Consider the following 18,823-nt stretch of genomic DNA (forward strand, 5'->3'; position numbering starts at 1 on the left):
CTAAAAAAGCACACTTTAGGATTAGACCAAAAACATTTCTCCAGGTAACTTATACCTGATGTAAGTGGACAATCACACAAACATTCATTCAGTGAAGTATCTGTGTGCTTCTACTAGTGCAGCTGTCAGAAAGCTACTTAGTTTCATTTTCCAGAAAAGAAGCCTTATATTGGTAGGAGGTACTCGGCTTTTTTGTTTGTTTGGGTTTTTTTTTCTTGCTGTTATTGGAGGGGAAGCACAGATCTATATTGACAATAAGAGGAAAAATTCTGAAGCTGAACTTCTTCCTAGGGACAGTTCCCAAACGTAATAATTTTTACACGTTCCCTGTGAGACATATTTTACATCCATTTTGACAGTCTCTACAGCAAGGAACTGTGATTTTTGTTTGAATTTGCAGACAGGAAAGACTTTATTTGGAAGATTTAAGGAAAAAAAAAATCTCGTAACAAAATTTCTAATGCAGCTACCAATGTTGCCTGGCAGTGACTGTAGGCGCTGTCATCAGACAAAGGCTCTCTACATAAAAAATAATATTTTACCAAACTTCTGTAGGTTTTAACAGAGAGACTGAGTGAAACCAACAAAACACCAGGTCATTTTCATGGAAAATTCCAAAAGTAAATCTTTTAGAAAAAAAAGACCTAGTATGATTGCAAACCTCCTACAAGGTTCTAAAAACCGAATTTGGTTTTGCCTGCCTTTTATTGTCGTTATGGTTGTCACTGTTAATAAACCTGGCTCAATCTAGTAGATAATATTGTGACTGTACCATAATGCCTTATACATTTTCCAAGCTGGCACATTAAGCTAATAATGTCATACTTCATGCTCTCACGCAAGGGAGAAGGTTACCAAGAATTTTTGCAAAGCTGACAGTTATCTAAAAGACTAACTGGATTATCCAGGGTGAGGAGTCTTTTCTTTGCTTGATTGGTTTTTCCGTGTAAGTATTTACAACAGGAGATTCCTGCAGCTGCAAGCATGAGTTTACCACTGTGTGAGAGAAAGAGAGAGGCTTGGGTAGCCAATTAAGAGATGCAGTGTAGTGATTGCTCCAGGCTGGAAAAATGTCAACATCAATTTCAGGTTCCTCACATTAAACCAATCAGTAGTCGACTTTGTTTCAGCTTCTGCTCTCTTGCAGGTTTTTGGTTAAATTAAATTTTATAAACAGGAAAATTGAACTGAGCCCTTCACCACTTTGAAGGTTTTCTGTTTGTGCAAGTGAAGGTTAATAGGAAATGCAAATATCACATGCATACCAATTATTTTTTTAAAAGTTTCACCTTCTGTACCCTGCTTCAAGTCAATTTCCTTCCATGTAGAAGTGCTTCACACTGAGTACCCTAGAATTTAGCCATTTGAAAATATATAGGCACGATAAATAGAAATTGTATTAAATATTCCTGGGTTTTAAGTGATACCCAAACAACATGTGTTGTCTAATTTCATTTAGCTGTAGTGATTTGATGATTTCTGTAATTTAATCTTGTTTCAGAGCAACAACTTCCCCTCCAACACAGAGAAGTAACCTTTTCCAGCTCTTCTATTAAATTCATGGTTGCTATAGTAAAACATCTGAGGAAGTGTTCTGCTCAAAAAGGAGTATAGGCATTCTCCTTTTCCCAATGTGTATGTATAGGGTATAGATATGGGCTTCAAGGGCAACTTTAATTTTTTTTTTCAGATGAGTATTAACTCCCGAGTACATCTGTTTCAAGTTTCAAACACCCCATGTGATTTTTTAGCCCTAATGGTAGTTTCCTGAGGAAACTGTCAGATTCAGGTCCTTGTGCTTAGACTTCTTCCATGGTATCCTGCAAGTGTGACTCTAACTGTTAACTGTTCAGTGTGACAAAGCTCAGGGGAATATAGTAAATTTTTTCTCACAATTGAGCTCTCAGATAAAATTTTCCTTCCCTACTAAAAAGACAAGCCTTTGAGGCTGATCTAAAGAATAAATCATTCAGATGAATCTGATCCAGCCATGCAGCAAGGCTGTCCTATCCTTGTAAAAAAAAAAAAAAAAAAAGGAAAGATTACTTATCTGTTATATATATTATGACAGTTTCAGGTCTCTGGTCTATAATCATCACAACTGCTCTGATCAACCCGTGGAAGGGTGTCCTCAAGACTTGTACCACTAGAATTATGAATGTGATTTATGAGTACTTTTGCATGCTATGGATGGACATTTAAAAGTAATTGATATGAAAAGTTGTTCTTTTACAATATTTTTTTTTTTGCTAAAAATATTTTATCCTTTCCTTCCTCCTATAGCTTAGTTGTAGACTTTCTGGCTGGATAGAGATAACCTGTGCAAACAGATGGTTATGTAATCCTTGCAAAATCACAACTTTAAAAGTTATATTTAGATTCTTCATTGAGATATGATCAAACATGCCATTTGATCACAAGACCATTTCTAGAAGAGACCTTGGAGGTTAGCCATGTATGATCTTTAGCTCTTAAGAGTGGATCTACTAAGACTATCTGAAATTTACCTCAGCAAAATATTCTCAAATGAACGATCACCTAATTTGTGAATGAATGTAGGTCACTTTCTCAGTTTGCTGCTGCTTCTCATTAAGTTTCTGGTGCTATGGCAGTCTGTAGCAGCTTAATGAAAGCTTAATGCTAACCTTGCCATTGCTAGTAGTATCATGCTTTATCTTGTACAGTTGCTACCAAATTAAGTAACTAAATCCACCAATTAAGTAACTAAATCCACCAAGATCACATATTTGTTTATGTGAAAAATAGTCTTTTGTGAGTGTTTTCTTTTCTGGCTTGCAATATAAAAGTAAATGAAAAAATCCAATTAAAATTATGTTTGTGATCAATTATATGAGTTATATGTTTGGTTTTTGTTTTTTGTTGGTTTTGTTCTTGTTTTATTTTTATTTTTTTTTTCACAGAAAGCAATACACCTTCTGCACTCTAAGCAGCCTTGTCAGGAAGTTTTCTTCCAATACTTTGGAATATGCAATCTGTCTCCTCCTTTCATATTTTAACATCTCAGTATGAATGCAATGCAAATGTTGCTCTCCTTTGGCTATCTTTACCATTTCTGCAGTCTAAAGATGCTGTATTTCTCCATGTGTGCTAGCTGCTGGTTACAATGACTGAATGCTTTTCCTATCGAAAGTTACTTATACCTTTCTACCGGCAGGATATATCAAGGCTTAGAGATACTTATTAGAAAGAGAGTTACCTACTTCTGAATATAGCAGAGATATTCCATTAGAAGATACAGAAATGCCTACTTCAGGAAGAAATTCTTGCTTCTTATTTTGTTTTTCTTTTCTAAGTTAAATACTTTTATAATTTCTTAAGAAAATAAAAGAAAAAAAATGGACGGGAGATCTTTAAAGAACTTTTCTCATCAGTTCAGTGTTATCTCATTCTGAGTTTAGTTTCTAGGGAAAGGAGCCACATGCACTCCAACTAGTCTAAGCTACCCAAGTTCACGACAAATGGAATAAGTAGAAATTCAGGCCAAATTAAGATAATGAAACATTTTGTCATGAATATTTAAGAGTATCTTGATTGGTCTGACAATAAGACCACTCTGTCTGGCATGATGATTCTGAGTGTAAACAGTATGAGATGCTTATGTTTTAATTAAGGAAAAAATAATCCTATTATATTACTCAGCTTCTGGGAATCAACAGTTCAAAGCCTTTTAATTTGGTGACTGCATCTAGACTATTATGTTTAAACATGATGCTCAGCAATAGATATTCTCCTTAAGATCTGACATGTTTTGTTGTCTTTGGTATATTTCAACAATGCATTGCACAATGCAGTCATCCTTCGTATAAAAAAAAAAAAAGCTTTCCTTTTTTGCTGTCTTAAGATTTGCTGTGTTTTAAGAAGTCTTCCCTGTTCTGTTCTAAGTATTTCCTGTTCATTTTCTGCATATGCTTGGAATATGTAGACTTTGGCTCTTGGGCTCTTCATTTAGAACATCTGATTTCGAAATATTTAGTCTGTCTACTGAATTTAAAATAATTCACTTGAACAGAATGCCTCATCATCCTTAATGATTTCTCTGTACCTTTCTAGTTAAAGGATTTTTTTTGAGATGGAGTAGCCAGAGCTATGCATAATATTCAAGATGTGGACTCAATAGCTACTGTTAACATTACAAAGTTGTTCTCTGATTTATTCTCAGTTCCTTTCCTAATGATTTTTCACACTGTGTTGTCTTTTGGACTGCTGGGGAAAACCGAGCTAACGTAAACTCATATAGAACATAAACTGCTTGTTTTTACTGCTTCAGATTTTCACAATTTCGTCTTGCATTCCCTCAATTATAACATACCTATAGAAACATTGTGTATTCAACATTATTTTTTTAGTAATTTACAGAGAATAAATATTAGGTTCTATTTTGCCATTATCAATCAATAGGATATGAATTTTCATTTTGTAATTTAGTACAATTGCAGAGTGATGTCTATGATCTGTTTAAGAAAGACAACAGACAATTTCAGAAAATGGAAAGGAAAATGAACGGTATAGACACATCGCACAATGAAGAAGAGTGTTTTTTCAAGCTATACATACCTAAATATCTAAAATTATTGAATCATTATCCAATGCTAAGAAATATATTTGAAAAAAAAGTCAACTTATAAGAACCTGTGGGAGGAGGAATTTCTGTACTATAGGAAATAACTTTTAACCAATGATTAATTCAGATCAAGTGAATCTCATAACCTGAGAAGATGATTTGGCCAAAGGTGAAAAGCAGTCTTCACATAAAGACTTGTATGCATGCAAGCCTCAGCTGAGTTTAGGCTATCATTCTTATTCCCTGTTTTTAAATGAAATGTGAGAGCTTGAATACATAGGCAGAAAAGGTCTCCCACAACACCTTCTCTCTGAATTGGAGAGATGGATTTGATGGGTGGGCTGTTCGGTGGATGAGGAATTGGTTGGATGGTTGCATCCAGAGGGTAGTGGTCAGTGGCACAATGTCCAACGACAAGTGATATCCTTCAGGGGTCCATACTGGGACCAGTACTGTTCATTATCATCAATGACAGTCAGTGGGATTGAGTGCATCTTAAGCAAGTTTGCAGACAACACCAAGCTGGCTGGTGTGATTGACACACTTGAAAGACAGGTGGCCATCCAGAGGGACTTGAACAAGCTAGAGAAGTGGGCCCATGTGAAACTCATGAGGTTAAATAAGGCCAAGTGTAGGGTCCCGCATATGTGTCAAGGCAACACCCAGTATCAATACAGGCTTGAGGATGAAGGGATTGAGAGTAGACCTGCTGAGAAAGACTTGGGGGTACTGATGAATGAAAAACTGGACACAAGCAGGCAATGTGCCCTCACAGCCCAAAAAGCCAACGGAATGCTGGGCTGCATCAAAAGTGTGGCCAGCAGATTGAGGGAGGTGATTCTGCCCCTCTACTCTGCTCTGGTGAGACCCCACCTGGAGTACAGCATCCAGCTCTGGACCTTTCAGCACACGAAAGACATGGACCTGTCAGAGTCGGTCCAGAGGAGGGCCACAAAAATGATCAGAGGGCTGGAACACATCTCCTATGAGTACAGTCTGAGAGAGTTGGGGTTTTTCAGCCTGGAGAAGAGCAGGCTCCAGGGAGACCTTATTACAGCACTTAAAGGGGACTTTTAAGTAAGGTTGGGACAAACTTTTTAGTAGGGTCTGGTGCAATAGGACAAAGGCTAATGACTTTAAACTAAAAGAGGGAAATTTTGAGTAGATATAAGGAAGAATTTTATTTTTTTTTACGATGAGGGTGGCAAAACACTGGAACACGTTTCCCAGAGAGGTGGTAGATGCTCTGAGCAAGCTGACCTAGTTGAAGATGTCCCTGCTCATTGCAGGGGAGGTTGGACTAGATGACATTTAAAGGTCCCTTCCAACTGAAACTATTCTGTGATACTGTGAGTCTATAATTCTATGAAAAGGAATATAAATAAAAAGCAGAAGTCTGTGATATTGAAGCTGGTTAACCTACTGAATATGATTTCAAATAGAAGAACAATTGTAAAGCCACTTGTGTTGTGTTTTAAAGAAAATAAACACCCTTAGCTGTCTTGGAAGAAACAGGAAAATACGAGCCAGGAGAAGAACACTTCTGAACATGGATATGAAATTCAGGGGTTGACAGGTAAATGAATAATGCTGATGATACACAGTAGCAACGTGGATATTACTACTCCCGTTGCACAGTTCATAGAGGAATTCAGGAACCTGTGGAGGGAGCTGTAGATGAGCAATGCCTCTTGAATGTTCTCACAAATAAAGCTAAAAAGAAAAAGAACAGAGCCCTCAGTTAAGTGGTAGAGGATTAAGAGCCTGAATTTAACAAACACAGGGCATCCATTACAGACTATTTGATGGGGGGGACTCTTTATCAGGAAGTGTAGCGGTAGGACAAGGGGTAATGGTTTTAAACTGAAAGAGGGTAGATTTAGATTAGATATTAGGAAGAAATTCTTTACTGTCAGGGTGGTGAGGCACTGGAACAGGGAAGTTGTGGATGCCCCATCCCTGGAACTGTTCAAGGCCAGGTTGGATGAGGCTTTGAGCAACCTGGTCTAGTGGAGGGTGTCCCTGCCCATGGCAGGGGGGTTGGAACCAGATGATCTTCCAACTCTAACCATTCTATGGTTCTATGATTCTATGAATCTGTCCATTCTGTGTATAATAATTCTGTATATGCTATTCTACATGAGTTACTGAGGAAATTTTTTGTTTGTAGAATGGTATTTCCTCACAGGTATTAAGTGAATAATTTCTTACAGCAAGTCTTGCATTCAGCAGGGCCAATTCAGTGGTTCATTCCATTTTGGCAGACACCAAAGAGTTAACCACTGATATATGTTTTGCAATTGCTTAGTTCAAATTGATCAGGATCTTGATCTATATACTTGATGTAAATACATCACGGTAGTTGGTAAATGTGTTTGATTTTATGCCTATGCAGACTGATCATTTAATTCTAATTGTTTTAATAGCCTGCTATAAAATATGAGGTTTACATATCTTATATCACAAAGCTATCAGTTAGCTTAGAACTATTGAACTTTAGTTAGGCTAAATAAGTTATAAGACCAGCAAATATTGAAGGAGTGAGATAGATATTAACTTGAGCCTCCCAAGGAGTCAAAATTTAACAGGAACAGCTGGAGTGTTGTTAAGTAATAAATCAATTTAACATTTGCTTTGTTTATATTGAAATAAGATTATCTGTGATTCTGTGATATTTCATTATTTTATATAAATTAAGATATACTACTAGGATTAAAAAAGAAGTTACCAAAATTCTGACTGAATTCCTCTGTATTTAAAATTACACTTGCATTGAGGCTTCCCTCTGCAGATCTCAAAATCCTCCTTAAAAAACAATAAAATTTCTGCTCCAGTAAACAATTTTTCTGTCTCTGAGATGATCTGCATTTTTGAGGTTTGCTTATCTATTTTTCCTTTCTTAAACTTATTCTTTCTTTTCTTCTATTTGTCCACATTTTATACCACTTTACCAAATGACTTTGCCATGTCTTATCCATATTTCTTTACTCTTTATTTGCTCACTGTGCAATGTAATGAAGTTGTTGAACAACACTCTTTTCATCTGTTAATGTGAAAGTCTTTCCCTTCTTAAAAAAATTGCTTAAGTTCTAGTAATTTGCAAGATCATCGTCAACAGATATGGAGATCTGTAAAGATTTGATATTGAGGCACTAGATAAAATCATGTACATCCTGTTTATGAACATATTTTATATATATGTATATATTTAAATATACAGACAGTCTCGTGTGTGTATATATGCTTTAAGGGACAATTGGTGCTGTTATATTTGACTGAAAATTATTAAAATAAAAAATTATTTAATATAAATTATGTATAAAAGTGCATGGATTTATAAATTACATGTTTAAAAGGTACATAATTATTTGAAGAAACAGTTAACAAAGCCAAGAATTTTCAATATGTATTAAGAACAAAAAAATCATAGGTTGTGCATATTCATTGCTAGATACTGAAAACTTTTCAGAAACCTTTGATAAATGTTTCTATGCTGCATCTGAATCAAACACAGATAGATAGTATATGATGCTGTAGCAAGGAAGTGAGAGACATCATGGCTACAATTACACATTTACAAACTAACTTGTCTATATATTGTATCTAAAGAATCTTAAAAGACCATCTGAGAGTTCTCTGAGCCTCTAACGTGAGTTATTAATACAATTTGGAAATCTTAGGAAATGCTTAAAAATAAGGCACAGGGGACAGCCCTGGGAATTATAAACCTGTTGGAATGTCACATTAGTCCTTAAACTATATTAACTGCCCTGTGTTTTGAGTAAAAGATTTTTTACTTTTGCAGCATTGCATTTTAATTAACCATTGGAACAAGTTGCACAGAGACCCTTTGGAAATCACCTTTGGAGGCTTTCATGACCCCACTTGGCAGAGATCTAAGCAACTGGTCTGAATTCAGGGTTGACCAGAACCTTCGTTAAGCAGAAGGTTAGTCTCAGTGACTAGCTTGAGCATTGCTCACCCTTCTTCTATACTTTCTTGCTATTTTGTAGTCTGTGTCGGGGCAGAAGGACACTCAGCAAGCTACTCTTCTGGTGAGGAACAACTCATCTTATGTTAGGTTAAATGAAATCGGGATGAAAGCATTTATTCACAATATTCAAAACCAACAACACAGCTAAAACTGTGACACTGATAAAGAAACATAAAACGAATGCTTAACCTGTTCACACGAATGCTTTGCTTCTGTAGAAAATAAGTACATCAGTGAAACAGGAGATGGGTGTATATTGCATCTCCCTCTTACAGTAACAGTGTGAAACACTGTGAAACCCTTCTTCAATCTTAAAATCAGAAAGCTCTCCCGCTTAATTTTCCAAAACACCTAATCTTTCTTAATGCAGGCCTACTTGAGGTCCTGTCCCCCTTTCTCCATATACTACACCTCAGATTGGGTACTGCTTGGAAGAGCTAGAAATATCACATCTTGCCTTTGAATCTCTCCAGGAAGACTTTAATCTTCCATCCCAGGTTTAGTTTAACTCTTTCATATACGAGGTTTTATCTGGTCATTCACCTTTACTTATACGGCTCAAATGCCTCTTTGTTTCATCACATACCTGACTACCAAAATATCTCTCCTTGTCTCAGTGTAAAACTCCCTCCTCCTTCCCCTATTGCTGTCGGTAGTGTGCACATGTGTGTGTGTGTTTTTCCAAGGTGAAGTCTTTGTCTCAGCAGACTCTCTCTGAATCAGACGGCTCCTTAACAATCACACTTAATGCCAGCAGCCTGGTAGAATAAATGCACCCATTTGGCTGAGGCATAAGCATCTCAATTGCACACCTTCAGGTAAACAATGGGTTTGCGTGACTGAGATTCAGCATCTCTTTCTGAGATACTGTACAGCAGGAAATCAGATTAGATAGTTTACTTGTGCACATCAGGTGTTAAGTGTAAGAAACATTTCTTGCAGATGCTGTTTTGTGTGCCTGTTCACAGTTATCACTCACATTCTGGGAAGTGTCTTCAGAGGTCCATAACCACAACTTGTTGCTTTGCTATTTGGATTGCTCATATAATGCAGTCTCTCATTTGCATATAAAAGTTATATAGCGACATCTTTTTATGCATTGTTATCATTACTGAACTGCTTTGGTTTGGAGCATGACAAATAGAATGAGTTTGCTCAGACTTAAGTCTCAGACTTAAGTTTGGTAAAAGACATTGCCTAAATCCCCATTAAGAAGAATAAGTGAACACCATAAAGAAGTATAAGAGTTCAAGGCAGTGAGATAAATCTTCCACTTTTCCTCAGTAACAAAAATATATTTGCTACGATTCTTCATTAACTCAAGGCAGAGATGATACTGCCTTATTAATACACACTGGGAATTCATGAACATGACATAGTTTTTCTTTTTATAGTTAAAAATATTTTCTTTAATCTCAATTGCACTTGCTCTGCCAAAAGGACTAGATTTTTAAGATATGCATATTTGTGAAACTTATATATTATTTATGCTACTATTATAATAAAATCTGGTTTGATATGAATGCACATCCAGTTAAAATATCTTTATTTTCATCCCAAAACAGAGCTATGTAAGTTTAATTGCATTCATGTTATCATCGGTAAGATCAATAGCAGTCTTAATTTACAAACAGAAAACATTAAAAGAGTTTCCATGAATATTAAGTAACACAAATCAATATGAATTTGAAATTAGTTACTTGCTCTAGACAAAAGTAACCACGGTTTTAATTTATTGAAATGTCTTTCAAGTTCATGAAGATGGAATAGTTCTGTTGTGTTTATATTGTGTTTATACGTAATGCTGCTTATAGGGGGAGGGCTACCAAACCCCATTCCCTACCAGAAACCTTGTATTTTTGTGTGCTAAAAGGTATGAGACAGAATTAGTTAAATGACATTGTATCCCTCCTTTCTCTATATCAGTAAGAGAGAATTCACATAAATTATAGAAAATTATAGAAGGAATTAATATAGTTCAAGAATTTTGTTTTTAAGAAATGATTTTCTGGAAGAAACTATGTATCGTTGGTCTATATACAAGAGGAGGTAAATGTAGTGTTTATCATATTTTCTCGGCTTCCATCTAAATAGAAGTTAGTATTGAATCTTGCCTCAAACTAAGAGCTTTTCAGGAAAGGAGTCATTACATGGATTCCAATCAGTCATCCCATTGTAAATCTGGATTGCCTCTATTGAACTCACCAGCGTAACTCTGGAATTACTGCAGTGTAATTTGGCACATGCAGTATAACAAGATAAAAACCCCAGTGGCATGACACAAAAAATATATATATGCACATAAAAATCATAATTCTTTCTGCAATGCAGTTAGTGGGTCTGTGTAAAGTTCTTTGCAAAGGAGTGTGCCAGAGAAGCAGGTTAAATGATATGCACAATGTTCCAAGCTACAACTGCAAGAGCTGATTTTTCTACAGCTGGTCTTGGTATCTGGTCACTGCACAGTAGGCAGAAGTATAGACAGTCTGAGAATCACTTCAGGAACTGCAAGGTGTAATGGAAAAGGTCCTTGTGTGCAAGCATTCTGTAAATCTTTTAAAATGGTTTAATTAGGTAAAATCGCCCAAAAGGTGATCTTTACTTTTTTTTTCATAAATCTCTTTCTGATCTTGAAATATTTGTTTTTACCATCACTGAAGCTGAAAAATACTGAGATAATAACTAAAAGTTTCATAGATTACATTTTTCTTTCAAAAAGTGAACTTTTCCTCATTGATTCTTGTGTGTGTATATTCAAAATATACATAGTTGTCTGATAAGATGTAAAATATTATTCACATGGATTAGGATGGTTGTAATTCACAGGAGAGGCAAAATGACAAATGATTTATACACCTTACCCCTGTACTGTGCTTCTATAAAGTTTTTCATATCACATCATATGTGACTTTATTTTAGTATATGAATATCAAGAAATTGTTATAATAGTTTCTCCAAGTAAAAAGGTCTGTCAACACAGGAACTCTAGTTCCTGCTAATCATTTTTGTAAGCAAAATAAATCTAAATGAAAAGCAACCTTAATTCAGAGCCTAAGATAGACTTTACATATGTAAAGGTGACACCCAAGAAATATATGAGGTTTTGTAAATATCATTTTTTGTTGTTGTGGTTTAACCCAGGAGGCAGCCAAACACCACACAATCACTCATCACTTCCTCCCCGCTCCTCCCCTGTGGGATGGAGGAGGGAATCAGGAAAAAACAGCAAAATTCATTGAATGAGAGAAAACCTATTTAATAGGACAGAGAAGGAAGAGAAAACAGTAACAATAATAATGATAAAAGAATATAGAAAACAAGTGATTCACAATACAATCTCTCACCACCCACTGACCGATTCCCAGTCCTTCCCCAAGCAGTGATCGCCAATTCCTGCCCCTGGCCAACCCCCGTTTTTATACTCAGCGTGACATCTGTGGTGTGGAATATTCCTTTGGCCAGCTTGTCCTGTCTATGCTCCCTCTCAGCTTCTACGGGAAGCTGAAAAAAAGTCCTAGACTAATGGAAACGTCACCTGGCAACAACTGAAACAATATGTGTTATCAACATTATTCTCATACCAAATCTGAAACACAGCAGGTATGAGGAAGAAAATTACCTCTATGCCAGCTGAAACCAGGACAATTTTACAAAATTATTATGGACTCTTCATGTTTAGGAGAGGTCACTGACAAGTGAGACAAAGAGACTCTCTGCCTTATGCAATTTGCCAGGACAGTATTTCCTCCTAGCTTTGGGAATCCTGTCTTGAAATAGAAGGAGAAAAGATGCCATAAATGCATGTACATGAACATTCTGAAAGAAAATTGCACAACTCTGATGAATTTATCTCTATCTACAGTGATATAAAGGTTTTTACTATTTCTCTAACTATCAAAATACATCTACCCCACTAGCCAAACTAAACCCACTGCACCAATAATAAATAAATTCTAGAACATTTAAAAATCATTAAATATTAGAAAACATTCTCATAGTCTTAAAATCTGCTGTTCATTACCTCCTGCCCCTGTGCCAAATGCAAATATGCACAATGTTCACTGGATGGTTGCCAAAATCCCAAACAACTACCCGCTTGTTAAATTATATGTGGCATTTTGAAACTGACAGCCTTGTCTCTCCAGTCTGCTTCTAGGAATCTGTCCAACAAAATATGTATTAAATAAGAAAATATTGAATATTGTGTTCTAAACACAGTGCTTTTCATAACAGGGGAGGAACTATAAATGAAAGAAGTGGAAAAAGTAAGCTGCTGTGTTGTTCATGAAGCTGATGGTACATTCCAAGTAAGGGAGAAATAAGCAGCACATTATTTGTAAGCATTTAAGGATAAATTCTACCTTTGTTACAAGGGTATAGGGGCTTGCCTTTAGTTAACATTTACTCTGGTGTGCTGATTAACAAACTGATGGAATCAGCTCTTGCATTTTGAAGAGGTTTACTTTTTTGTGGGAAAAAAAAAGTTGTCTATCTACTAAGATTTCTAATACCCCTGACTGGTTTCTCAGTTTCCTCCTGTTTGAAATTATTGGAATTTCAACAGCAAGAGACAGAATTTGCAATTTAGAAAGGGTTGTGGGTTTTTTTTCCCCCACACAGTGGGAATAATTAAGGTTTTAGGGCTGCATAACAGTTTAAGACCATTATGAACAAATTAATTTTTTAATTTACATCATGCTTTTGAGCAAAATGTGATGTTTTCAATAAATCCAACAAATCAAGAGTAATTGGTTTGCTCAAGCATTCTGTCTCTGATCGTCACGATGGCCTAGAAAAACAAGCTAATGAGAGAGACAAAAACCTTCACTCCAATCACTGACAGATGTTGGAGAAGTTTGCATCTCAACTTTGTGGATCATGCTGCTTTTTCCTTAACGAGCCTAAGCTTTGTTAGCCTGTCTGTAGTAAAATAAAGGGTCTTCAAATGCATTGCAAGGATACCGAGGCTGTGGAAAAACTTTGCAGTGCCTGAAGTTAAATGCAATGCGATTGATGCATCATTAGATGTCTAAAGTTGGAAGTTAAATTAGTTATTGAACTACCGGCAAGCTGATATCATCTATTTTATTGTGACTGGACAGTAAGACTGACAATCACATATATCCTCATATCACACCCGAATTAGTTCAATATCTCAGTTATACAGATACTGTTGTTCTTTAAAACAATGTTACGACAAAAAGACTGGTTTTGGTGGGGACAGCTTTTTTTTTCCTTCTTTTTTTCTGAATGACAAATAATCTCAGCTGCAGAAGGACAGTTGTACTGCCTTTGAAGAATAAAGGGTGTATGTGTCCCATGTCAGGAGATCACAAGAAAAGTTATGTCCTATAATCATGAAGGTCCAGATGGCCCACGTAAACATGCTACTAAGCTGTCTTGTGAATATACACACACAGTCCTACTGTGAGTCAACAAGTTGTTAAGTTAAAAAATTTGCTGGCTTTACTTCCTTGTTTTGTGATTGCATTGTTGATATATTTTCCTTTTTTTTTTTTTTTATTTTAATGGCATGGCTATACAACCACGATAGGGTATAACCTAAAATAAGCCTAGGACTTCCTCAGTTTCACACCTGTTATCCTATGACAAGAATGGTGTGTTTTATCCCTGTTCCACTCATAATGCTGAGAAGAACCTGCATATGAGCAATAACACTGTGAATAGTTGACGTACTACAAACCCACTTCCTAACTTGTCACTTCAAACTTGCTCACGTTAGTAAACTTGGGATAATACTGAAACCAGTAGGAGAGTATGGTTTAATAATGCATTCCAAATTAGTTGTTGGCCATGTTTCCTATGACAGATTCAACGGCTCAGTTGCAGGCGCTTTTAATAATACATTCCAACACTGTTGTCAGCCATGTTTTCTGTCACAGATACAATGGCTTAATTGCAGACACTTTTTTAAACAACATTTTGTCTACATATTGCAGTCTGTGTACAATAAAGGAGAAGGTAGCGTCCTAGTCTGCATCTTCAGGAAAAGAAAGCCCACTCACTGCATATGTTCATGGATAATACAAGAGGTACTACCGTGTCTTTCTCAAGCAGTTGCATTTTCAAACTGCTTTTTATCAGTAGCTTACAGATTTTTTTATCCTTCTTTAAATGATGCTGATAAACGTAAGCTTGCTTAACATACAGAAACAAGACAAACATCTTTCTGAAAATGCTATGTCATGATGTGCTATTTCTTGCTGAAAGCAATTTTTGAATTACAATGAATGATACTTGGGAGATAGCTTTATAACGTTATTATTATAGCAAGTTGGTTTGTTTCAAGTAAATTAATTAGTGACAAACCAAACATATTTCAAAATCTTTCACCAAATAAAAGACTGTCTGGAAATTACTTCAGAGATTCCAACCAGGAACTGTCACAAATTACTACCATGACCACTGGGATATAGTGAAGTGAACTCTGGCTTCAAATAGAAATTCTAACTTTTTCACATGGAAGTTTTCTTGGAACATGGCTATCTCTGAAAAAAAAAGAAAAAATTGGCTTTGACAAGTCTGTTCTTTTACTACTATTTTAATCCATATAATTCTCAAGAGAAGTACAAATGGTTCCGACCCATTGAAAAATTGGGCAGGCAAACTGAAGAATATTAAATATAAAGCATAACGGGTTTGGTAGTGACCAATGCAGTGTGAGCTGGTGATTTTCTGCAAACAGCTGTGCTTGTAAAGAGACACACAATCATGGACCTCTCTATCCTTTTCTTTGTCTTAAGGAAAGGCAGGCAGGGAAGAGTGTCCCCCTTTTCTGTGCCTTTCTGAACGCTAGTGACTGCTGTCTGACACAACAGCATAAGTAAGATTTTGGTGAAAGATTATGTATGTAGTTAGCTGCAGCTTAGAGAGAAACATGTTCAATTTAAATGACATATTGTTACAAAAAAAAAAAAAAATAGTCCAGCTATATGGCAGCCTGAAGCTTCACACTCAGATTTTCTTTGTTCTTAGCAGGGGTTGAATGTCAGGAGCTGAACGTTTTTGCTATCTAAGCTAGCATTCAAATCATTCAAACTTCATACAGCTGCATGTAGAAGATTTTACTCTGGACATAACCATGACAGGAAAATGAACTTGGACAAATTTACAGATTGGCCAAGCCAAAGATCAAGTAGAAATAAGAATTTGGAGAGCTTTGAAATATTCTGAATGGTAGTTAGGAATATTAGTGTATAGAATTTTTTCTTAAAAAAAAAAAAAAAAACAAAAACAAACAAACCATTTTATAAGCTTCTTTTTGATCATTTTTGCTATCAGTAATTTACTCAACAAGCAAGATTAAGTATAAACAAGAGTAGAATTTTCATAGCTTCTTTTGAGGATATGGTTTGTGTTTGACAAATTATGTGTTTGTGTATGTAAGTGTGTGATAAAAGGGATGAACTAAAAATGCTAATATTGCAACTATACCTCACATATTCTTTTCTTTCCCCTCTTTAATTGTATAAATAAAAATTATTCAGTTCCAGCTCCAGTGCAGAGTAGATATTTGTTAATGATAAATGAATTCATTTACGAAAAATAATGTAAAAGGGAGATTTATGTTTTATGAAATTATATGATTTCAGTCATCATTTTTTCCCCTGAAATTTTGTAAAAATTCATGTTTGCTGAATGTTGTAAGTGAAATTATTGGTTTTGGACAAGTATTGTATAAGTCATTTAAACTACTGCATTAAATAATTACATTAGCTTAATTCCTTTTGCTACACGTGGTGTAAAGTGTGGTTAAAAACAAACACAGTGACAAGTCTTTGTTTGAGGAGTTTTTTTTTTCCTTATTTACAAGGTTTTTTCCACTGGGCATCTTCTTTTCCCTGATAAAATAATATCCAGTTTAATGAACACTTAGTCTCTCTCAGCTAAAAATCTGCATTTTTGGGCCTGATCCAAAAAGAAGTGAAATCAATGAAAATCTTTCCATTTGTTTCAGAGGGCTTTAAGTCAAGCTTTTAACTAAGCAGCTGTTTGGTACTTCTAAGCAGTACAAATCGCTCATTTGGATAATACGCATTTTTCTGTACTGTACAGCTACTCTATGTAAATTTTGAGTTTCATAACGACACTTCTCTTTACAAGTGACATTCTCCAATTTCATCATGTGTACCTGATCTGAATATAACTTGAAATAAGGATAATTGTTCAATGTGATAACTAATTTGACTGAAGTAAAAAGCAAGGCTGTCAAACCAGAAATGCTAAATAATAATGTTTCCAGGAAGCAACTAACACTGGTGACATTGTCATCTATTCCTGTAAAAAGCTATGATGAAAATGAAATATCTCGAATACAAATTCAGATGATTCATGTCAAATGCAGCCTTTAAAATACTGTCAGGACAAATGAAAAATGTAATGTCATTTGCAGCCAACTTCACATAGTTCTGCCATTAGAAACACAGCTGAGGTTATAAATAGCTATTTTTACACAAAGCCAACACTATATGTGAAACAGACAATTTAGGTTTTCTCCCGTCAAAAATAGTCCTTACATACAGTACATCAGACAGAAATTTTAAAATGCCACAGGAATACACTTGAAAGGCTTACAATACCTCAATTCTTGAAAAGATATTGTAGCAGAAGTACATTATGTTATCGTGTTGTTAAATAACACTATTGTTCTCAAAATGATGTGCTCTCCTGAATGATCCTAAACAAGACAGATTATTGGTCTAATGCTCCATGGGGTAATAGTACATAGTAGTACATTGGCTAGCACAAAGTTTTGTCATATTAGCATAGTAGTACTCACCAGAAATAGGGGAATGGTTGAGTCATAGATTGTACATATGGTCTCATTCTGCTGTAGTTCTGTACAGACACTGTACTGCTTCCCTTCTGCTCTTGAATGTGGGTTGCTTTTTTCTTCCCATGCCCCATTTTTTTACTATCCTTTCCAAACTTTCGGCATGAAAATGCACAGCTTTTAGAAAATGTGCTCTCTATATTGCAAGTTTTAGTCTTTTTCCTGATCAAAATACTTTCGGATTATGATCAGTATTAATCTCTTTCACCCGCTGAAATAAAACACTATGATTTTCTTAACCAACATTTGCAACTAAGAGGGCATGCAGAACATTGTTCTGTCCATCATATTATGGTCTAGGAAATAAACTTTTCCTTTAATTGTCTAATAGAATCAAATAGTCATTTTCTGTTAAAAATCAGTGACATGTAATTTTAACTTATAACTGTGCTTTTGAAATTCTGAACGACCTTGCAGGAGCTCCATGCTCATTTTTAACCTACTCAGTAGGAAATACAATAATTTCATTCAGTTGATTTAACAGTGATTTTTTTTTGTTGTTTTACAAAGTTATGGATGTTAGTTACTACCTTGAACACAGAATGGCACACAAGATCACAGGATGGCTGAGGCTGGAGGTACCTCTGGAGTTCTAGTCCAATTCTATGCTCAGAGCAGGGTCAGACAGAGCAGGTTGCTCAGGGCTGTGTCCAATCAAGTTTTGACTGTCAGCAAAGATGGAAGCTCCACAACATCTCTGGACAGCCCGTTCCGGTGTTTGCCCATATGTGAAAAGTGTTTCCTTACACTCAGACAGAATTTCCTGTGTTTCAGTTTGTGCCCTTTACCTCTTGTCCTGTTACTGAGCACCAATGAGAAAATCTTGTCTCTATCTTCCTTACTCCCCTAGCGGAGTATTCATACACACGGATAAGGTCCTCCTGAGCCTTCTCTTCTCCATGCTGAGCAGTCCCAGCTCTCTCAGCCTCTCCTTATATGTCAGATGATCCAGTCCGTTAATCATCACCAGTTTACAGGAAGAGCTGTTTCATATGCTATTCCTATATAATATCACCATAAATATTGGCATGAAAATGAGAAGAGGTCAGTCAGTGAAACAATATTTCAGCAATGTCGGAAACAGTCCCAGCATGACACAAGTATCACTTTATGTCTATTGTTCAAAAATAACATACTTCCAAACCCATAGTAATTCCTGTATGACCTACTTTCAACAGCAGCTCTTATTTCAGCAACAGCAGACTCAGATCTGTGAGTAGCTCATACTGCAACTTAGTTAAGTGCCAGCTTCTCATAGTCACACAGAGCACAAACAGCAAAACTAAATGTGATCGTTGTGGTATCTAGTATATTCATACCAACACATATTTTTTCCTTTTTATAGCTAAGACTTTGACCTTTCTGAGTCAGTAAGAAAACTTAACCTAATAGG

Source organism: Vanellus vanellus (assembly GCF_965231255.1).
Source record: "Vanellus vanellus genome assembly, chromosome: 1".
NCBI lineage: Eukaryota > Metazoa > Chordata > Aves > Charadriiformes > Charadriidae > Vanellus > Vanellus vanellus.